The 17,665-nt window shown below is 38.1% G+C and overlaps 1 long non-coding RNA gene across 1 annotated transcript; it reads right to left on the bottom strand.

The window, feature by feature from the left end:
- Positions 1-13,656: 13,656 nt before the first annotated feature.
- On the bottom strand, positions 13,657-15,174 carry LOC143601655 (uncharacterized). Its single transcript, XR_013147694.1, has 3 exons — positions 15,001-15,174; positions 14,104-14,260; positions 13,657-13,773 (listed from the first exon to the last, which is right to left on the bottom strand). It is a non-coding gene; the product is annotated as an uncharacterized LOC143601655 (long non-coding RNA).
- Positions 15,175-17,665: the final 2,491 nt, after the last annotated feature.

Raw genomic sequence — 17,665 nt, 5'->3', positions numbered from 1 at the left:
AGAATATTTATAAGCAAATAGGAACAACATGATACTTCATTGATTGATATTGGTCCCTGATTACATGATTACGATTACATAGACTCCAAGATTTCTAGAATTACAAAGATGATGACTATGCGAACAGATGAGGGTATTCCTCCTTCATCTTATCCTCTCGCTCCCATGTGAACTCGGGTCCACGATGGTTGTTCCAACGTACCTTGACTATGGGTATCCGGCTTCGCTTAGTCCTTTTGACTTCTCGATCTAGGATCTCGACAGGTTCCTCAACAAAGTGTAGTTTGTCGTCGATGCGAACCGTGTCGATCGGGATTTGAGCGGTCTCGTCAACGAGGCACTTTTTGAGTTGCGACACATGAAAAACGTTGTGAACACGGCTGAGTTCTGGAGGCAATTCCAAGCGATAGGCTACGGGTCCGACCTTTTCGATGATCTTGAAAGGTCCTACGTACCTTGGAGCAAACTTTCCCTTTTTCCCGAAGCGAACAATGCCCTTCCAGGGGGAAACTTTGAGCATTACGCGATCGCCTATTTGGAACTCCAGAGGTTTGCGGCGTTTGTCAGCGTAATACTTGTGTCGACAGCGGGCGTCCTTAAGTCTTTGCTGGATGATGGCGATACTGTCAGTGGTTTCCTGTATCAGTTCCGGGCCGAGGATTTGAGAATCTCCGGTCTCGGACCAACACAGTGGAGAACGACATTTCCTGCCATAGAGTGCCTCGAATGGTGCGCATTTGATGGTAGCATGATAGCTGTTATTGTATGAGAACTCTGCAAGAGGAAGGTGAGTCTCCCAGCTACTACCGAATTCAAGGATACAGGCTCTGAGCATATCCTCCAGGGTTTGTATGGTCCTTTCGCTCTGTCCGTCCGTTTCAGGATGATAGGCAGAGCTAAGTTTCACACTTGTCCCAAAGGCTTTCTGAAATGACTTCCAGAACCTTGACGCAAAAGAGGGGTCACGGTCAGACGTGATGCCCTTAGGCACACCGTGACGGGTTACGATCTCACGAATGTAAATCCGCGCCAGCTTCTCCGTAGTGTAGTCCTCGCGGACAGGGAGAAAGTGGGCAGACTTGGTCAAGTAATCCACGATAACCCAAATCGTGTCATAACCGCTGGGTGTCCGCGGGAGTTTGGTAATGAAGTCCATAGCGACTTCGTCCCACTTCCACTGCGGTATGATCGGTTTTTGTAACAGGCCAGATGGTCTCTGATGTTCAGTCTTGATCCGCGAGCATGTTAGGCACCTACCGACGTACAAAGCTATGACTTTCTTCATACCCGGCCACCAGAAGTGAGACTTGAGATTCTGATACATTTTATCACTGCCCGGGTGAATAGAGTATCTGGATTTGTGCGCTTCGTTCAGGATAAGTTCTCGAAGTGGTTCAGAGTTTGGAATCCACATGCGATTTAAGTAGTAAAGTATACCATCATACTTGGTTTCAAACTTCCGTTCGGCACCGCAAGATAGCATATTTTTGAGATCACCACCAGCAATCGCTTGCTTTTGAGCTTCAAGAACCAAGGAGGGAAGATTGGACTGAATACGGATCGCATGCAACTGGGTCCTTTCCTTGCGACTTAACGCGTCAGCCACTACGTTAGCCTTTCCAGGGTGGTAGCGGATTTCGCAGTCGTAGTCACTTAGGAGTTCAACCCATCGACGTTGTCGCATGTTTAGCTCCCTTTGGTTGAGGATGTGTTGTAGGCTCTTGTGGTCGGTGAAGATGACACATTTCGTACCGTATAGGTAATGTCTCCATATTTTTAAGGCAAAGACCACAGCACCCAATTCCAAGTCGTGGGTGACATAAATCCTCTCATGACTCTTGAGTTGGCGCGAGGCATAAGCGATGACCTTACCGCGTTGCATTAAGACGCAGCCTAGACCTTGGCTCGAGGCGTCGCAATAAACAACAAAATCATCGTTACCCTCAGGAAGTGACAGGATTGGTGCATGACAGAGTTTATGTTTCAATGTTTGGAAAGCCTCTTCTTGCTCTTGGTTCCAAATGAATGGTTCCCCTTTTTGAGTTAACATTGTGAGAGGCAATACGATCTTTGAAAAGTTCGAGATGAATCGACGGTAGTACCCAGCTAAACCAAGAAATGAACGAATTTCGGTTGGCGTTGTAGGCGCTCCCCAATTTTTGATGGCTTCAATCTTGGCAGGGTCGACATGAATGCCTTCCTTGTTAATGATGTGACCTAAGAATTGAACTTCCCTTAGCCAGAATTCGCATTTGGAGAATTTGGCGTAGAGTTGCTCTTTCCTCAGCAGATCCAAGGTAAGCCTGAGATGAAGCTCATGGTCGGCTTTAGAGCGGGAATAAACGAGAATATCGTCAATGAAGACGATAACAAACTGGTCCAGGTATGGACGACAAACGCAATTCATGAGATCCATGAACACCGCAGGGGCATTCGTCAAACCAAAAGGCATGACTAGGAACTCGTAGTGTCCATAACGAGTTCTGAAAGCGGTTTTCGCGATGTCGTCCTCCATGACGCGTACTTGGTGATAACCTGAGCGTAGGTCGATCTTGGAAAAGTAAGTGGCTCCTTGCAGCTGGTCGAAAAGATCGTCAATCCTTGGTAATGGATACCGATTCTTGACCGTGAGTTTGTTAAGCTCACGATAGTCTATGCACATCCGGAAAGATCCGTCCTTCTTCTTGACGAAGAGGACTGGAGCTCCCCATGGAGATGAACTAGGGCGAATAAAACCCTTGTCTAGTAGTTCCTGTAGCTGGCTCGATAATTCCTGCATTTCTGACGGAGCCAAACGATACGGAGATTTTGCCACGGGGGTTGCACCGGGAACTAATTCGATGTGGAATTCGACTTGTCGGCTAGGAGGTAGTCCGGGTAAGTCTTTAGGAAAAACGTCTGGAAATTCACGCACAACGGGGACATCAGAGAGCTTCTTCCCCAAAGATTTCTTGATGGAGACATGAGCTAGGAAGGCGAGACACTTCTTTCGAAGGCATCGCCGAGCTTTAAAGCAGGAGATTAATTTCAGACATCTGCCTGATCTTTCTCCTTGAATAATTATGGACTCGCCAGAAGAACAAGGAACGCGAATGAGCTTCTCAGCACACACCACTTCCGCGTGGTTGATGGACAACCAATCCATCCCAACAATTACATCGAAACTTCCTAATTGCATAGGGATGAGGTCAATGTTAAGAGACGTCTGATCAAACGTAAGCGTGCAATTGCGAACGATTTTGTTCACTTGGGTAGACTCTCCGTTTGCCATTTCGACAGAGAAAGCGGGGTCTAAGACAGAGGTTCCTAGATTAAGCAATGGGACCAACTCGCTAGAAATAAAACTCCTATCTGCACCCGTGTCAAATAGAATAGAAACCCAGAGATTGTTAAGGATGAACGTACCAGTAATGACGTCAGGATTTTGGCGAGCTTCAGCAGCGCCAATAGTAAAGGCTCGGCCTCGGGCCGGAGGAAGATTTGCAAGACGAGGACACCTGCTCCTGAAATGGTCCGTGGCTCCACACTCGAAACAGCTTCGAGTGTTGCTGGGTTGGGAACTGCTGCTCTGTATTGCCAGTTGATTACCTTGAAATCTGCAGCGTTCCGCTAGGTGCCCCATACGTCCACAGTTCGTGCATTTCCAGCACGGGGTTCCGGCAGGGTGATGAAATTGGCAAGTGCCGCACTTGGGGTGAACCCCAGTGTACTCCCTCTTTGGCCTTCCAGAAGGGGTGGGAGCAGGAGCGACAGAGCTGATTGGGGTTGCGGGAGTAACCATCGCGTAACTGCTAGCCTTACGCTTTTTGATGCGGTTGATCTTTTTGGATGAGCCCTCAGCGGCCTTGCCCGTACCTTTGGCTAGGACCCCAGTCTTAACCTGGTCCTGGGTCAGTCGGGCAGCTAGTTCAATGGCCGCTTGTAGGGTTGATGGGTCAGCCCCGATAACGATTCCACGGACAGTGTCAGGTAGGCCATTGATGTAAAGCTCAATAGCCCGGGAGGGAGGGGTGACCAAGTGTGGTACGAGAAGGGAGAGCTCGTGAAAACGCTCCGTGTACCCTTGGTGATCAGCGCCCTTCATTTTGTGCACCCAAAACTCAGCTTCAAGTTTCTGCACCTCACTGCGAGGTACGAACTCGCGGGTAACCAAAGCTACAAATTCCGACCAGGTCATGGCCAAGGCAGCCTCACGCCCGCGGGTTCTTATCTCGTTGTTCCACCAGGTCAGCGCGCGTTTAGACAACATGCTTGCCGCGTGCGTGACTTTCAGTGTCTCAGGGCACGAGCTAATAACAAAGGCAGCCTCCATCTTTTCGATCCACTGGAGGAGACCAACGGCGCCTTCTGAACCGCTGAAGCTGGTGGGTTTGGTAGCCATGAAGTCCTTGTATGGCTTATTTGCTGGTTCATTTGCGTTCTGAGCTGGAATTTGGTTGGCCCCAGAGGTTCCTTCTTGCCTCAGCCCCTGGCTGATGGCTGTTACCATGCCTGGTAACACAGCCGCGATCTGCTGGGCTATAAGGTTGGCTAGATCAGCGGAGTCCAAGGGGGCGGGTGCACGTCTGGGAGGCATTCTTGACAAAACGAAAAAAAACGAGCGTTAGATAGAATCGATGACACGCCAAAGATTAAGAATAGAGGACATAGATTATACCAAGAACACAGAATGACATGGCTCAAGAGATTAACAGTTAATATACAACACATAAGCACGCAGCACGTATATAAGTGTAGACATGTGATTGTGATGCATGAGCTATCTAGAGTCAAGGATCCTAGGTTATAGTCTAGGTCGGTTTCCTAATTCCCTATAACCACTGGCTCTGATACCAATCTGTCACACCCCGATCGTGATGGCGGAATAATCGAGGCGCGGCGACTAAGTCGTGATTGTTGAGCACAATAGTATAAAAGTCTAAATGCATAAACATAACCAAAATGTCAAATATTACACCATCCAGGTAACATGAAACAAATTATTTTAATACAAAATATCAAGTTTCCAAACAACTCCTATACTAGCCTTCATCTCTCTAAGGCCTCTAAACTTGCTAGGGATTTCTTGCTGCATTATTTCCTGAAAACATGTAACAAACTGTCAACTACATAAAGTAGATGAGTGAATTCATAGGTTTAAAGAAAAAGAGTTCATACACAAACATACTAGTATAGGTTGTAGAGGTTTATATATAGGGTGTACCTGCGGCTAACCCACCACTCCTACAACTTATACTACTATGTTTGGATATAATACCCGGTTTTAAGATGGTTTGTAAGAAAAGGTCTCTTGGTTTTCCCAAAGAGGTTTTTGTAGTAAATAAAACATGAAATGTTCTCCTGGACTCTCAGCGGGCTTATTATTCTCCCATTAGAGTCGTTTGTGATAAGATTACTCAAAGATTTGTGGTCTCCCAACGGTACATGTAGCACATAGCAGTTAAGCATAAATAAGGACATATAGATTTGAGCATGCTAAGTTTACTAGATACACCAACACCAAGATCCCACTGTTTACTAGTATCCAAGATGATGGTGAATAAATGATGATGATGATGAATGATGATGAACTCAATGATCACACAAGACTTGATTGATCCCACGCAAGACTTAAACCAAGACTACCTCGTTCTTGTCATCCAGGACTCAGCTAGGTTCTACCGAGAGTAGGATAGACTCCCCAAAGAATCCTGGGTTCCCTTGGTCCCTACCGAGACTAGTATAGGTCCTCAAGAGTTATGGATTTCACCGAGACTAGTATGAAATCCCATGAGTTACGAGTGCCACCGAGAATAGAATGCCACTCATGGTCGCGAGTTCTACCGAGAGTAGAATAGACTCTCGCGTCCAATTCAACTCATGATGCTTTGATCTCTAGATTTCCATGCTGACACAATGACTATGATGATATGAATATGATTCCCATTCCCATGATGTCAATGTTCATAGAATTTCCCATACTCATTGATTTCCAATGTTCTTAGATCTCCATAAGTTGATGGGTTTTCCCCATGTTCATAGATTTCCAAAGTTTATAGATTCTTAAAAAGCTTGTGGATTTCCGCACGTGTGTAGAAATCCAAAAGTTTATAGTTTAAAGAGTGTTTGCATAAATGATTTTATCCAAACGTGTAAAGTTACCATGTTTCCACCCCATAGTTTTGAAAAGCTTAAATAGGGGCTATGAACTCACCTTGATCTCGGGTTAGGATGGTGCTACAATAGATCTCCTTAGCCTAGAGTTGAACATATATATAAGGTTAACAACGTGCTATAAGTCTTAGAAAACGAGCTTACGCGGCCTCGAGCAAAAACTGGGTTTTAAAGACGAAAACAGCTTGGTTCTGGCTTGATTCGATCGAATAGGAACACGTTCGATCGAATAGACACACATTCGGTCGAATCTGAGGCACACTCGATCGAACTAGAAACACATTTGGTCGAACCAGTTGGAAAAACTCGTTCGGTCGAACATGGAACTTGTTCGATCGAATAGACACTCGTTCGATCGAATACGAAACTCATTCGGTCGAATGAGTTGGAGACCATTCGGTTGCTTTCCTATTCGATCGACTGGACTGATTCGATCGACTGGTTCGATCGAATGAGTCTGATTCGACTCCTTCAAGCTGGGCGACGGAGAAACCTACGGGTTTTTCAGATTTTCCAGATTTTTGACCCAAAATCGAAGTTTTTGACATGGAAATGCTCGGGATTGAAAGGGCTATCGATTCCTAGTGATTTTAAACACAAAAGCCTGCATTTTGACAACAAAACAAGACGGTTTTTGACCCGAAAACTCTAGAAACGAAAATGGGTGTTTTTGCTCGATTTGAGGCCGAAAATGGTTATGAAAATGGATGATTTTCAAGAAGATCTTACCAAGAATAACAACAAACAGATTTGTGGACTCGGATTTGAAGTTTGAAGACTTTCTCTCTCTAGTTTCTCTCTCTAGAATGAGAGTGTTTGGGTGGGAAGTGTTGGTGGAAATGAAAGAGATGGTGTAAGAATACTTGATTTTCCGCTTAAATACTCGGGTGACTCGGGTTCGGGTTTAGGCTACCGACGGGTCAAGACTAGTCGAGTTCATAAGTTTTTAAACAAACTAAAACTTTTTCAGCAAAACTTTTATAAAACCATTTTCCGAATAATTATTTGAAATCTTTTTAAATAAGAACATTTAATTTTTCGAAAGCATAAAAATTAATATTTTTCAGGCGTAAATGTCGTTTTATAAAAATAAACATTTTAAATGATAAAAGCAGATTTTTCCAATGATATGGGTTCCGAACTTATCGTCCAGAATCCCAAAGTCTATAGTTTCCGATGATTTCACGATCCTAGTTTACCAATCGAATTTCAGGGCGTTACATCCTGTGTAAGGCTTCTTGGTGGGTTGGGTTTGCGATTGGGCCAAGACATAGTTTTGGGAATTGGACTTTCTTTTATTATTGTGGTAGTGGGGAGAGTTGTTGTTGTTGTGCTTGAATGATTCGGGCTTAGAAGACTCGGGTTTGGGAGATTCGGGCTTAGGTTCTTTGGTGGGCTCGGACGCAGGCTTATCATTGGGCTTCTTGGAATTTTTCCGCGTCAAGGTCCTGGCCTTAACGTGGTTTTCGGTGAGGGTACCGGCTAAGGTGATGGCATCATGGAGGGTTTGAGGGTCACGACTTAGGACGGAATCTTGGATTTGCATAGGCAAACCTGAGATGTACTTGTCAATTGAACGTTCAAGGGGAGTGACCATGTGAGGGATGAGAAGGCTCATTTCATGGAAACGATCGTTGTAGATGGCGTCATTTCCACTTTCTTGTTTCAAATTCCAAAACTCCTCTTCCAACTTCCGAAGCTCATGTTTCAGGTAAAACTTCTTGAGCATGAGTTTCTTGAGGTCATCCCATGGCAAGGCTATGGCAACCTCAGCACCAAGCGTGCGCTTCTCACCGTTCCACCAATTGAGGGCATTCTTCTTGAGCAAGCTCGAGGCGTAAGTGGTTTTCTTGTCCTCGGGACATTCACAATGGAGGAATATGCTCTCCATTTCTTTGAACTATTGGAGGATAATGGTAGCACCGTCGACACCGAAGTATTCGGGCGGGTTGGCACTCTTGAATTGTTTGAGGGGGTAAGCAATTGGGTTCGGAGTTGTTGATGATGAAGAAGCATTCACAGTTTGCAATTGAGAGATGATCGTTGGGAGGGCTTTCACGATTCCTTTAGCAATGCGGGACGACATGCTGCAGCCAGAGTTGCTGGTGCGATGGTTACGATTGATAAGGCGGGAAGAAGACATGCTACAATGACGACACGTGAAAAAAAAATTATTATGTTTTTGGAAAGAAAAAAATTGTATAACTATGTGAAATTTCGAGTTTTGTGAAAAATTCATGAGAATACAAAATAAAAATTTTAATAACCTTAACTTAGAGTATTGATGAAATTGATAATTTGAGAAGATATTCATAAAAAAAATTTAAACAAAAATCTCATAATTGATTTAAGAGTGTGATCATCACATGACCACATTTGATACAATGAGGGTAGTAGATTCAGGTACATTTGGTGTGATATGATTTGGCCTAATAAGTTCCACACCCTTACCGAACACTCCAGGAAGGCAACCAGGTCTCGCGGTTGATTGAGATTTATGCGCATCGCACTTCCTTAGGCTCGCAAGCCTTGGTGTCAAGGGTTCAGTAAACAAGTGCGTCCCTCTTACAGTTACTACATATCCGTCCCACGAATCATCCTCAAGGAGAGGGGGGTAAAAATGCGGGATTTCTTAAGGAATTTCCCTTTTTTTTTAAATCGTTCTAAAGTTTTGAAAACAATTTTGAGAGTGAGGCATAGCCTCGGATTAAGTATGTAATTTTGTATACAAGAATAATATTAAATCATTAAATAGTAATTAAGCTACTGCAATCAATAATATAAGTCAGGGTGCAAACACATAAAGGCATATCACGTATAGGGACCCTAAGCATGCAACTAGGCCTTTATATCTAACCACCTATCTTATAGCCTTCGGATCTGATACCAATCTGTCACACCCCGACCAAAGGCGGCGGAACATGCCGGGGCGTAACGTATTGATTGGACAGTAGCTCAAAAGACACTAATTAAAGCGACAATAATTATTTAATTCATTAATATCAAAACGAGTACACAATTATAATAATCAAATCAATACATCATACTTCTTGGGTTTTAAATAATATCCTAAGGTAAAAATAATTTCTTCGATCTTGAACAATGTAAATTTCTTGTACCTGTAAACAACTAAATAGAATTGGACCCGTTCTTATTGATACAAAATCAAAGTACTTGGATAAGTGTATGATCATACTAGATGAGGATAGATGAGGATGAGATACCAACCACCAAACATAAATAAACAATTAAGCGTATAGAGCATTATCATAGAGCATGCAACAATCACTCATAAACATATATTGAATTGTGTTATAAAAAGATATATAAATAAAATGAGTAATTTAAATAGGGTATACATGTCACCCCCAAAATTTAAAATATGAAAAAATGGTATATGTAAACTCACATGTTAGGGAGGCAAAAACGAGCAAATAAGCGAGAAAGGCTTAAGCGAGTGAACCGACCGAGTCCGGTTCAATGAGCGACCCTAGATAAATAAATAACTAGGTTCAAAAAAAAGGTTGAGAAAAAAAAATAAGAAAAAGGTGGTCGACATGTTTGGTTTATAAATATTAAATGAAAAGTTTGTTAACAATATATTTTATTCTACTTTTTATAAGTTACGAGAAAAAGGCTAATTACTTGGTTTATAGTCAAATTATTTTAGTTGTAGGAAAAATATATTTTACAATATTTATTAGTTAATTTTTATGCGTTCGTTTCGTTTCTGGACTAAAAATTATTTAAGAAAACAAGTTAAACGAGTGGTTCATTTTTGGTCGGACATGAACCCGGTTTTGAGTCTGGTTTATGTCAAACATATTTGAAATGATAAGATGAAGTGACTTTTGGAAATGTTTTATTTGGTTTTATTAGTTTTGTAAAAGTTAGTTTCTTTTTTTTATTAACTTAAAACTTTTATAACCGAATGTTAGATGAGCCAAAAAAGTGGTAGTGAAACACAACCATGACTATCAACAAAAAGTGACAATATGGTGATGAACACAGGATGTGTTGTAGGGAAAATAATAACTTACCCGATGATGGAAAAAAATAAATAGAAAGAAGAACATGAACGTTTTGACTTTCTTGGTCAAACTTGCTCTTTAGCACAAATTGGGAAGCAAGAACACAATTGAGAGAGAGGGGGGCTTTGAGTGAGAAATGAGTTGTGGTGCAAGATTTGTAGAAGTAGAGGCTAGTATATAGAGGCCAAGAATCGTTAAAAACAAGGTCAAAACGAATTAAATTGATGGCTAGTCAAGTGGCAAGTCTTAAGCAAAAGTTAATAATGAAATTAAATGGTTTGACCGATAATTGATGAAAGATAAAGATGCTATACATTTGAATATAGTCTAGGTGAATTAATGATCTTCAAAACCAAGTCAAAAGGCGGAACTCATGGGGGAAAGTAATGAAATTGGTCAAAATAAATAAATATAATTGAATGTCATCAAAAAAATATGAAATTAATCATATTTAGTGAAAGAATAACAAATGAAACGTAATCAAAACATAAATGAACCAAATTGATGTTGACTCAAATTTAATGTTTGAGATAACTATATCAATAAAACATCATGATAATCATAAGCAACATAATAATCATAAATATTCAACAAATTAACCTTCTTTAATAATAACTAAATGTCCGAATTACATCGAACATTTTAAAGGGTCGATTTTCGGGTCCGAAAATTGACGAATGTTACATACAGTAACTAGATCTTGATTCAATTAATGGTAATCTTAATACTAATACTATGTAAGTTCATACGTAAAACATGTAGGTAATTTTTAGTATGCGTAGAGCTCTATAAGTTCATGTGTAAGCTTATGTCTGAATATGTGTAGGACTATGTGTAGATTATTTTTAATCTATGTAGAGTTTTATGAGTTCTGTGTAGGGCCCTGTGATTATGTGTAGTTATCTGTAATTTGTGAAGGAATCTGTAAGTTCTATGTAGGGGCTTTGTAAGTTCTTGTATAAGTCTATAATTTGTAACCTGTTTAGGGATCTGTCAGTTCATGTGTAATTTTGATTATGTTTAGGTAATTTGTAATATGTGTAGGGCTTTGTAAGTTCTATTTAGGGCATTGTATGTTCTTGTATAAGTTCATGTCTGATTACTTGTATGTAATTTGTAATCCGTGTAGGGCTCTATCAGTTCATATGTAAATTATGATATGTTAAGGTAATTTGTAATATGTGTAGGGCTCTGTAAGTTCTGTGTAAGGGTTTGGAAGTTCTTATATAAGTATATGTTTGATTACTTGTAGGTAATTTGTAATCAGTGTAGGGCTCTGTAAGTTTATATATGATTATGTGTAGGTAATTTGTAATCTGTTTAGGCCTTTGTAAGTTCATGTCTCATTAAATTGGTTGCTCATTTTTATCAGGTACGTTTTGATTTTAGCAATCAATCGATAGTGGTTACTTTGACGCTGAGGAAGAAAAGGTCGAAAGCAGAGCAGGGTAAAACGAAAAGATTTCATATGTTGGGACAGTCTTTAATCTGGATGAAAGTTTAGTTAATCCAAGATAGTAGATGGTCAAATTTTTTTTCTTTTATGTTTATGTGGTTGTATTTTGTTTATGACGAGAATATAGAGCTTGAAAAAAGTATGAACTCTTAATTTTGTATATGTTATGATTAATGATTTTGTATTATTTTGAATTATTAATTAAATAGATTTGAATTCTAATTGTGAAATTTGTATCTTTTTAATTTTTATAGATATTTAAATTATTGAACCTGGTTAATCGAATCAATTATAATTTGCTAAATCAATGAAACCGGGCATTAAGGTGAAAAGATATAGAGAAATCACACGAACTTAATTGTATTATGATATGAACAAAGACTTTGGTTAAAATATAAAATAAAACTTTTAAATTAATAAAAATATTAATGTGTAACTTAATATTAATTAGAAAATAGTTACCAAAAAGGAAAAACGCACAATTTACTAATATAGACTTCTAATTAAATAATTAGAAGTTAAAAGAAAGTTACGTGATTTGCTAAAATTTCTTCTTGCGCTAAGAAATGTTTCTGAAATGAACCAAGTCATATATATACATATTAGTAGAAGAGCTCGCGCGTTGCAGCGGGAACGCAAGAAGAATTTGGTCGGTAGTGGTTTGACTTGTTATATAACGAGTCTATTATATTGTTATCTTGTTTTCTGAGTAAGTATTAGCGTTAAGTTTTATCATTATTAGAGATCATCTTAGATTTGTAGACTCAAAATAACTGTAATGTAACTGCCGCCTGTAGAGACGAGGATCACCGGACAATTAGATACGAAACCTCGTCATCGATGTTCGTTTACCGACGTAACCGTCGTTGCCATCAATAGTTTAAACCTTGTAACGGCCGTTCGCGTTATCGATTACGAATCGTTTGAAGTTATTAACTATTCTTCTTCAAGATGGCGATGTTGCGACGCTAATTGTTCAATGTCGCAGCCGCTTCGATCCGTTTTAAAATTTCCATCTAATTTTTGCATGAAATTTGGGATTATGTCACTGCAAGGATCGGCGGTAAAACCAAAGAAACGGCGACGGTGGTGGTGGTGGATAGACGAAGAAGATGGGTGTGTTGGTGGTGATGTCACCAAGTTAATTTAATATTCAATTAAAAGTTTAAAACCTAATTCCTAATTATTTTATAAGCATACGTTATTTTTTATTCTGGCCTTAATTTACTCACTTAGGTTGTTTGTTCAATTGTTTCATATTTTGATCAAAGTTCTGGACTAAGTTTTAATTATTTACCACAACAAGATTAACTTTTTTCAAAAAGTTTTATAGCATATCTTTCATATACAAAAATATTAATTTTAAATATTAAGTCTTAAAACTTTTAGTATACAATGTTTTAGAAAATATGGTTAACGTTTCACTAAATGTATTAACCGGATGATGCATTCTTGCAAACCAAGTGAAAGGGGGTAAATTAATTACACGGTACTTTTAATGTTAGATTTTCTACTCAAATGTTAAAAAACAATAATTACGAGTGTCATGCATGACAAATTTGATGTAAACCTAAATAGCACAAAATGAAATTATATTTGTAACTATAAAAATAGCACCGTCGCAACGCGCGGGAAACAATGCTAGTTAGATAACAATTAGGATTGATTTACATATTACTTGTTTTGATTATTAATCCGATAATAATTATAGTTTTCTCAAGATCCCACCAAAAAGAATAAAAGTCTGTGAGTTGCTCGCAACTAATTTCATCATAAAAACACAGGTGGTGATTGAAATAGACCAAAATCTTCTTAAAATGATAATCACAGCGGAAACAATTTGCATCTGTGGATGGAAACAAACTGTTCATCAAGGTGTTTTGATGTAATTGCCATTTGGTGCACCTGATAAAATTCTCCAAGATAAATACAATCACATAAATTCAAACTAATTAATAAAGAAAAGGAGCGAAATATTCATTACTATGTTTAAATCAGATATATATGATACATAAAGATGGTAAATATACAAAACTGGTTGCCACTATTTACAAATCAACAATTAGAAACAAACATGAAAAGTCATCTTCTTATTTGGGTTCCTCCACTTGCCTAATTGTCCAAATATAGCTGCTAACAACAACCAATTCACCATAAAACCAAATGAAAATTGGCCGAATAAATTGACGCAAATATATTTAAAAAAAAAACAACACCGGTTCATAGTATGCAGGTTTTGGTTTTCGGTTTTTCATATGGCTTCGGTTCAGTCTTGGGTTCAAAGTGTTTTTGAGTGAAACCGAAACGGAAACCGAAATAACCATACCCAGACAATAACCATTTTTTTGGTTTTATGTTTAACCTAGCACGAATAAAATTTAAAAAGAGTAATAACTTAGGGTTTTCAGAATGATGGCATAAAAAGTTTTAAAAGGTTAAAAAAAGTCAAACTTCAAAAGATACCTTGATTAGAAACATTATCGTGGTCACGGACGAATTAGTTAATACGATTTCTTGTTCGAATATAGTAAGTTTACTCTCAAAGTAGACTTGAAAAAGATGTAAACTTGACTACTTGCTGCAACACGAATTGTGTAGTAAGCCATGCAGGGATTTCAATCTGCATACCATTCCAAGAAAGTTAAAACACTAAGTCAATGTATTACGTATATATTTTTTGTCATTGTTGAACATGATATTTAATATTACATTTAACTAATATTCAAGAAAGAGTGATTCTCAAAACCGTTATATTTAACCCCCCCCCCCCCCCCCCCTTGACTAGCTTCTACCAAAATTAAAGATACTACCCATTTGACCCGTTGACTGTTTCAGCTAAAATTACAGAATTTACCCATTTGACCCTTTGACCCATGACTCATTTCAGCCAAAACTAAAGAAGTTACCCATTTGAGTCGTTGACCATGAAAATGTATTTTGCTCCCAATTCTCAGATGGATACATCTGCAAAAATAATAGAAAAAAATAATTTTTCCACAAGTAAACAAGCAATTAAATTTTAAGAAAACTGTTTACAAATATTGTACCCCAATGAAGCTTGACCCCCCTAATTGTATGATAATTATAATTGGCTCGCTCAAAGCTCGAATGAAGACAAAATTAAACAAGCTTGAGCTCGAGCCAAAAACCAAGCACGTTTAATAAACGAGTCCGACCCGAGCTTTGCTTATTGAACTCAAGTAGGCTAGAGAGCCTGAACGAGCCTATTATATTTTAGATCTTTATTTCAGTTTTAAATATATAAGTAATTTAACATGGGCATGTATAAACAAGTAAACATCAATACTATCATTTTTAATACATATAAGCAATAGTAATTTTTTCACTAATCATACTCACAATGGTTCGTTGCCTGTAATGATACAAGTATTGCCTTAGTTTTCTAGAATAAACACCGCCATCACAAGGACATTTAGCTGCAGATGCAGATTGCAGTCCTTTCTAACTAAAGCTGTTGTCGTCCCCGAATCATGTGGGCCTGTGGCAGATAATGCAGCAACAGGTGTTGGTGTTGTTGTTGTCTTAATCTTTATTAGAGGGTGCCTTTGTATATTAATTAAAAACAATTATATATATAATAAGTGTCAAACTCACAGGCTAGTTAATCTTGTTGACGTTGTCAGATGATGCAGTCTACACTAACAACTTAAAATGGAAACAAAAACAATAATGCTGAATAAAATAATTGTGGTAGATATTGTATTAAGTGTGATTATAGACTGAATTACATTATTACTGTTTGACTGTCAAAATCGATTAGTTTAGAGAATTTTGACAGTTGACTCTGAGACGTCAAAGATGACCCAATTTTACAAGTGTTGGTAGTTTGAATTTTTAAGGTCAAAGATGAAAGAATTTTACTGCATTTTGACATAAAAGTGCATGGGCAGTTTCATGAAACACGTAACTAAGCTAAGATCTACGTTCACACCGAATGACACTGACGTTAGCAAGATGAGGTTAAACAAATGTCAGTGATGGAGCAAATGGACGTGAGGCATGTTTCATGTTTGTATACAATTACAATTTGGAAGCACAAATCAAGATTTTAGTCAAGGGTATTGCAGCTTTCGAATCAGTCGGCTGGTCCAAATGTTTTGTCATAAAACTACCAGGTAACATGAGTTTTTAAGGTCAACATTGGTCTTCATACCGAGCCCATGAATCACATATACAACATCCTCTGCTGCTACATTACCTGTAGCACCTTTCACATATGGGCATCCACCGAGACCCGATACCGATGAATCCACCACATTAATCCTCATCTGTTTATTGAAAATAAAATTAAAATTACTTTTTCAATATATAAAGTGAATAATTTCTGTTTCTATAATCTTACTTTATTCAATATATAAAATAAATAATTCATGTTTCCGTGATCTTACTTGGAGTGATACACAGTTTAATTAGTTAACACCACTTAATGAAGACACAAAGCATTAAGCAGTTAACAAAATAAACAAGAGACAAACGAACCATTATGCCAAGAGTTGTTGCATTTGAGAATGAAACAAAAGAGGACCCATACGTGCCACCGGTGATTCGATATTTAGCGACATGAACGTATGCAAAAAAAATATGCAAATCAGGGTATTGCAAAATGTAGACACTTCATATGCGTATTGTAAATTATCTTGGGAAAAAACATATTCAGCATTACAAGCCTACATTGTGACAGTCCAAATTGACAACTGACACAATGTTCCTAAACATACAAAAACACAAATGATGCAGTCAACATATTAATAAAACATCAAAACCTCATTTCCATCCAAATCTTTGACACGGTGCTAACAATAATGATAGTGTGAACATAAAACATAACATTTGTAATATAGATTATATAAATTAAAAAGTGATCTACCATAGATATCTTCTATTAGGTCAATTAAAAACAAATCAAACTCAATCAACAAACTTCAAGAAATCAAGAGACTAATGAATATGAATCATATAAAGCTTGAATACCCAGATTATCAATACAACAACAATACCCGGATTATAACCAAATTTCGATTAACCTAATTTATGAACTAGTAAAAAAATTTATAATGAAACAAAATTTAACCTGGGAGTTGAATCCAATACCTGAATTTTTCGAATGATTATATTACATAGAAACTGACATCAACTAAAAGAAATTGATTGAGGATGAAGGTTATAACGTATGGAGAGAAATTAAAAGAAAGAATTGAAGTCGACGGTTGTATTGAAGTGGCCGGCCGAAGGGTTGTATAGAAGTTGGAAGCCGGAAGTTAGAGGGAAATTAATATTACGGCGTCTCATGAGAGAGAGTATATGAAGTTGAAAGGTTGTCTATATGCATTATAATGTAGTATAGATATATATAGGGTGCAGTTACTGTAAGCTAATGTCTTAACGTACGGTAGGTACGCGAGACGCTCAAATGCAAAAAAAAAACAAAAAAAAAACAAAGGCGAAAACCTAAAACTCTCATAAAACGCTCACAAAAGCTTAAACGCTCATTAAACGCTCAAAAACCGTCTTTGTGAAAAAAGTGAAAAATTGATCGATTAACCATCCAAAACTATTTTTTTCGGTGAACCAAAGATTGATTGGATATGGATATGTATTGACGATTCCGAGATGTTTGGATGTGATTTCATGGATCAATTCGTGGAAAAATGGATGTACGTAATGTACATTAAGGCATTATTGTATTGGATCTTTTCCACATATATATATATAAATATATATATATATATGTGTGTGTGTGTGTGTGTGTACTACGGGGGTTGTTTTACATTTGGATTTTAGTTTTATTTATTGTAAGGAAGTTTATAATATACTTAGAATTTGATGATGAAATGGGTTTACAAATAAATGAGATGTTATAAAAGCCATTGGATTTGGTAAGACCCATGACCCGCTTATTTTTTTTACTATATAATTGTATTTTTAATTATATATATTATCTTTTTTTTTACAAAAATTGGATATTAATTTTTAGTATATGTAAGGCCCCAAACCCGGTAGCCCT

This window comes from Bidens hawaiensis, unplaced genomic scaffold (genome assembly GCF_021521415.1).
Source record: "Bidens hawaiensis isolate Kalapana, Puna unplaced genomic scaffold, B.hawaiensis_p1.1 tig00056914_1, whole genome shotgun sequence".
Taxonomy (NCBI): domain Eukaryota; kingdom Viridiplantae; phylum Streptophyta; class Magnoliopsida; order Asterales; family Asteraceae; genus Bidens; species Bidens hawaiensis.
The sequence above is the reverse complement of the archived record's forward strand: the minus strand, read 5'-3'. Positions and strand labels throughout refer to the sequence as shown.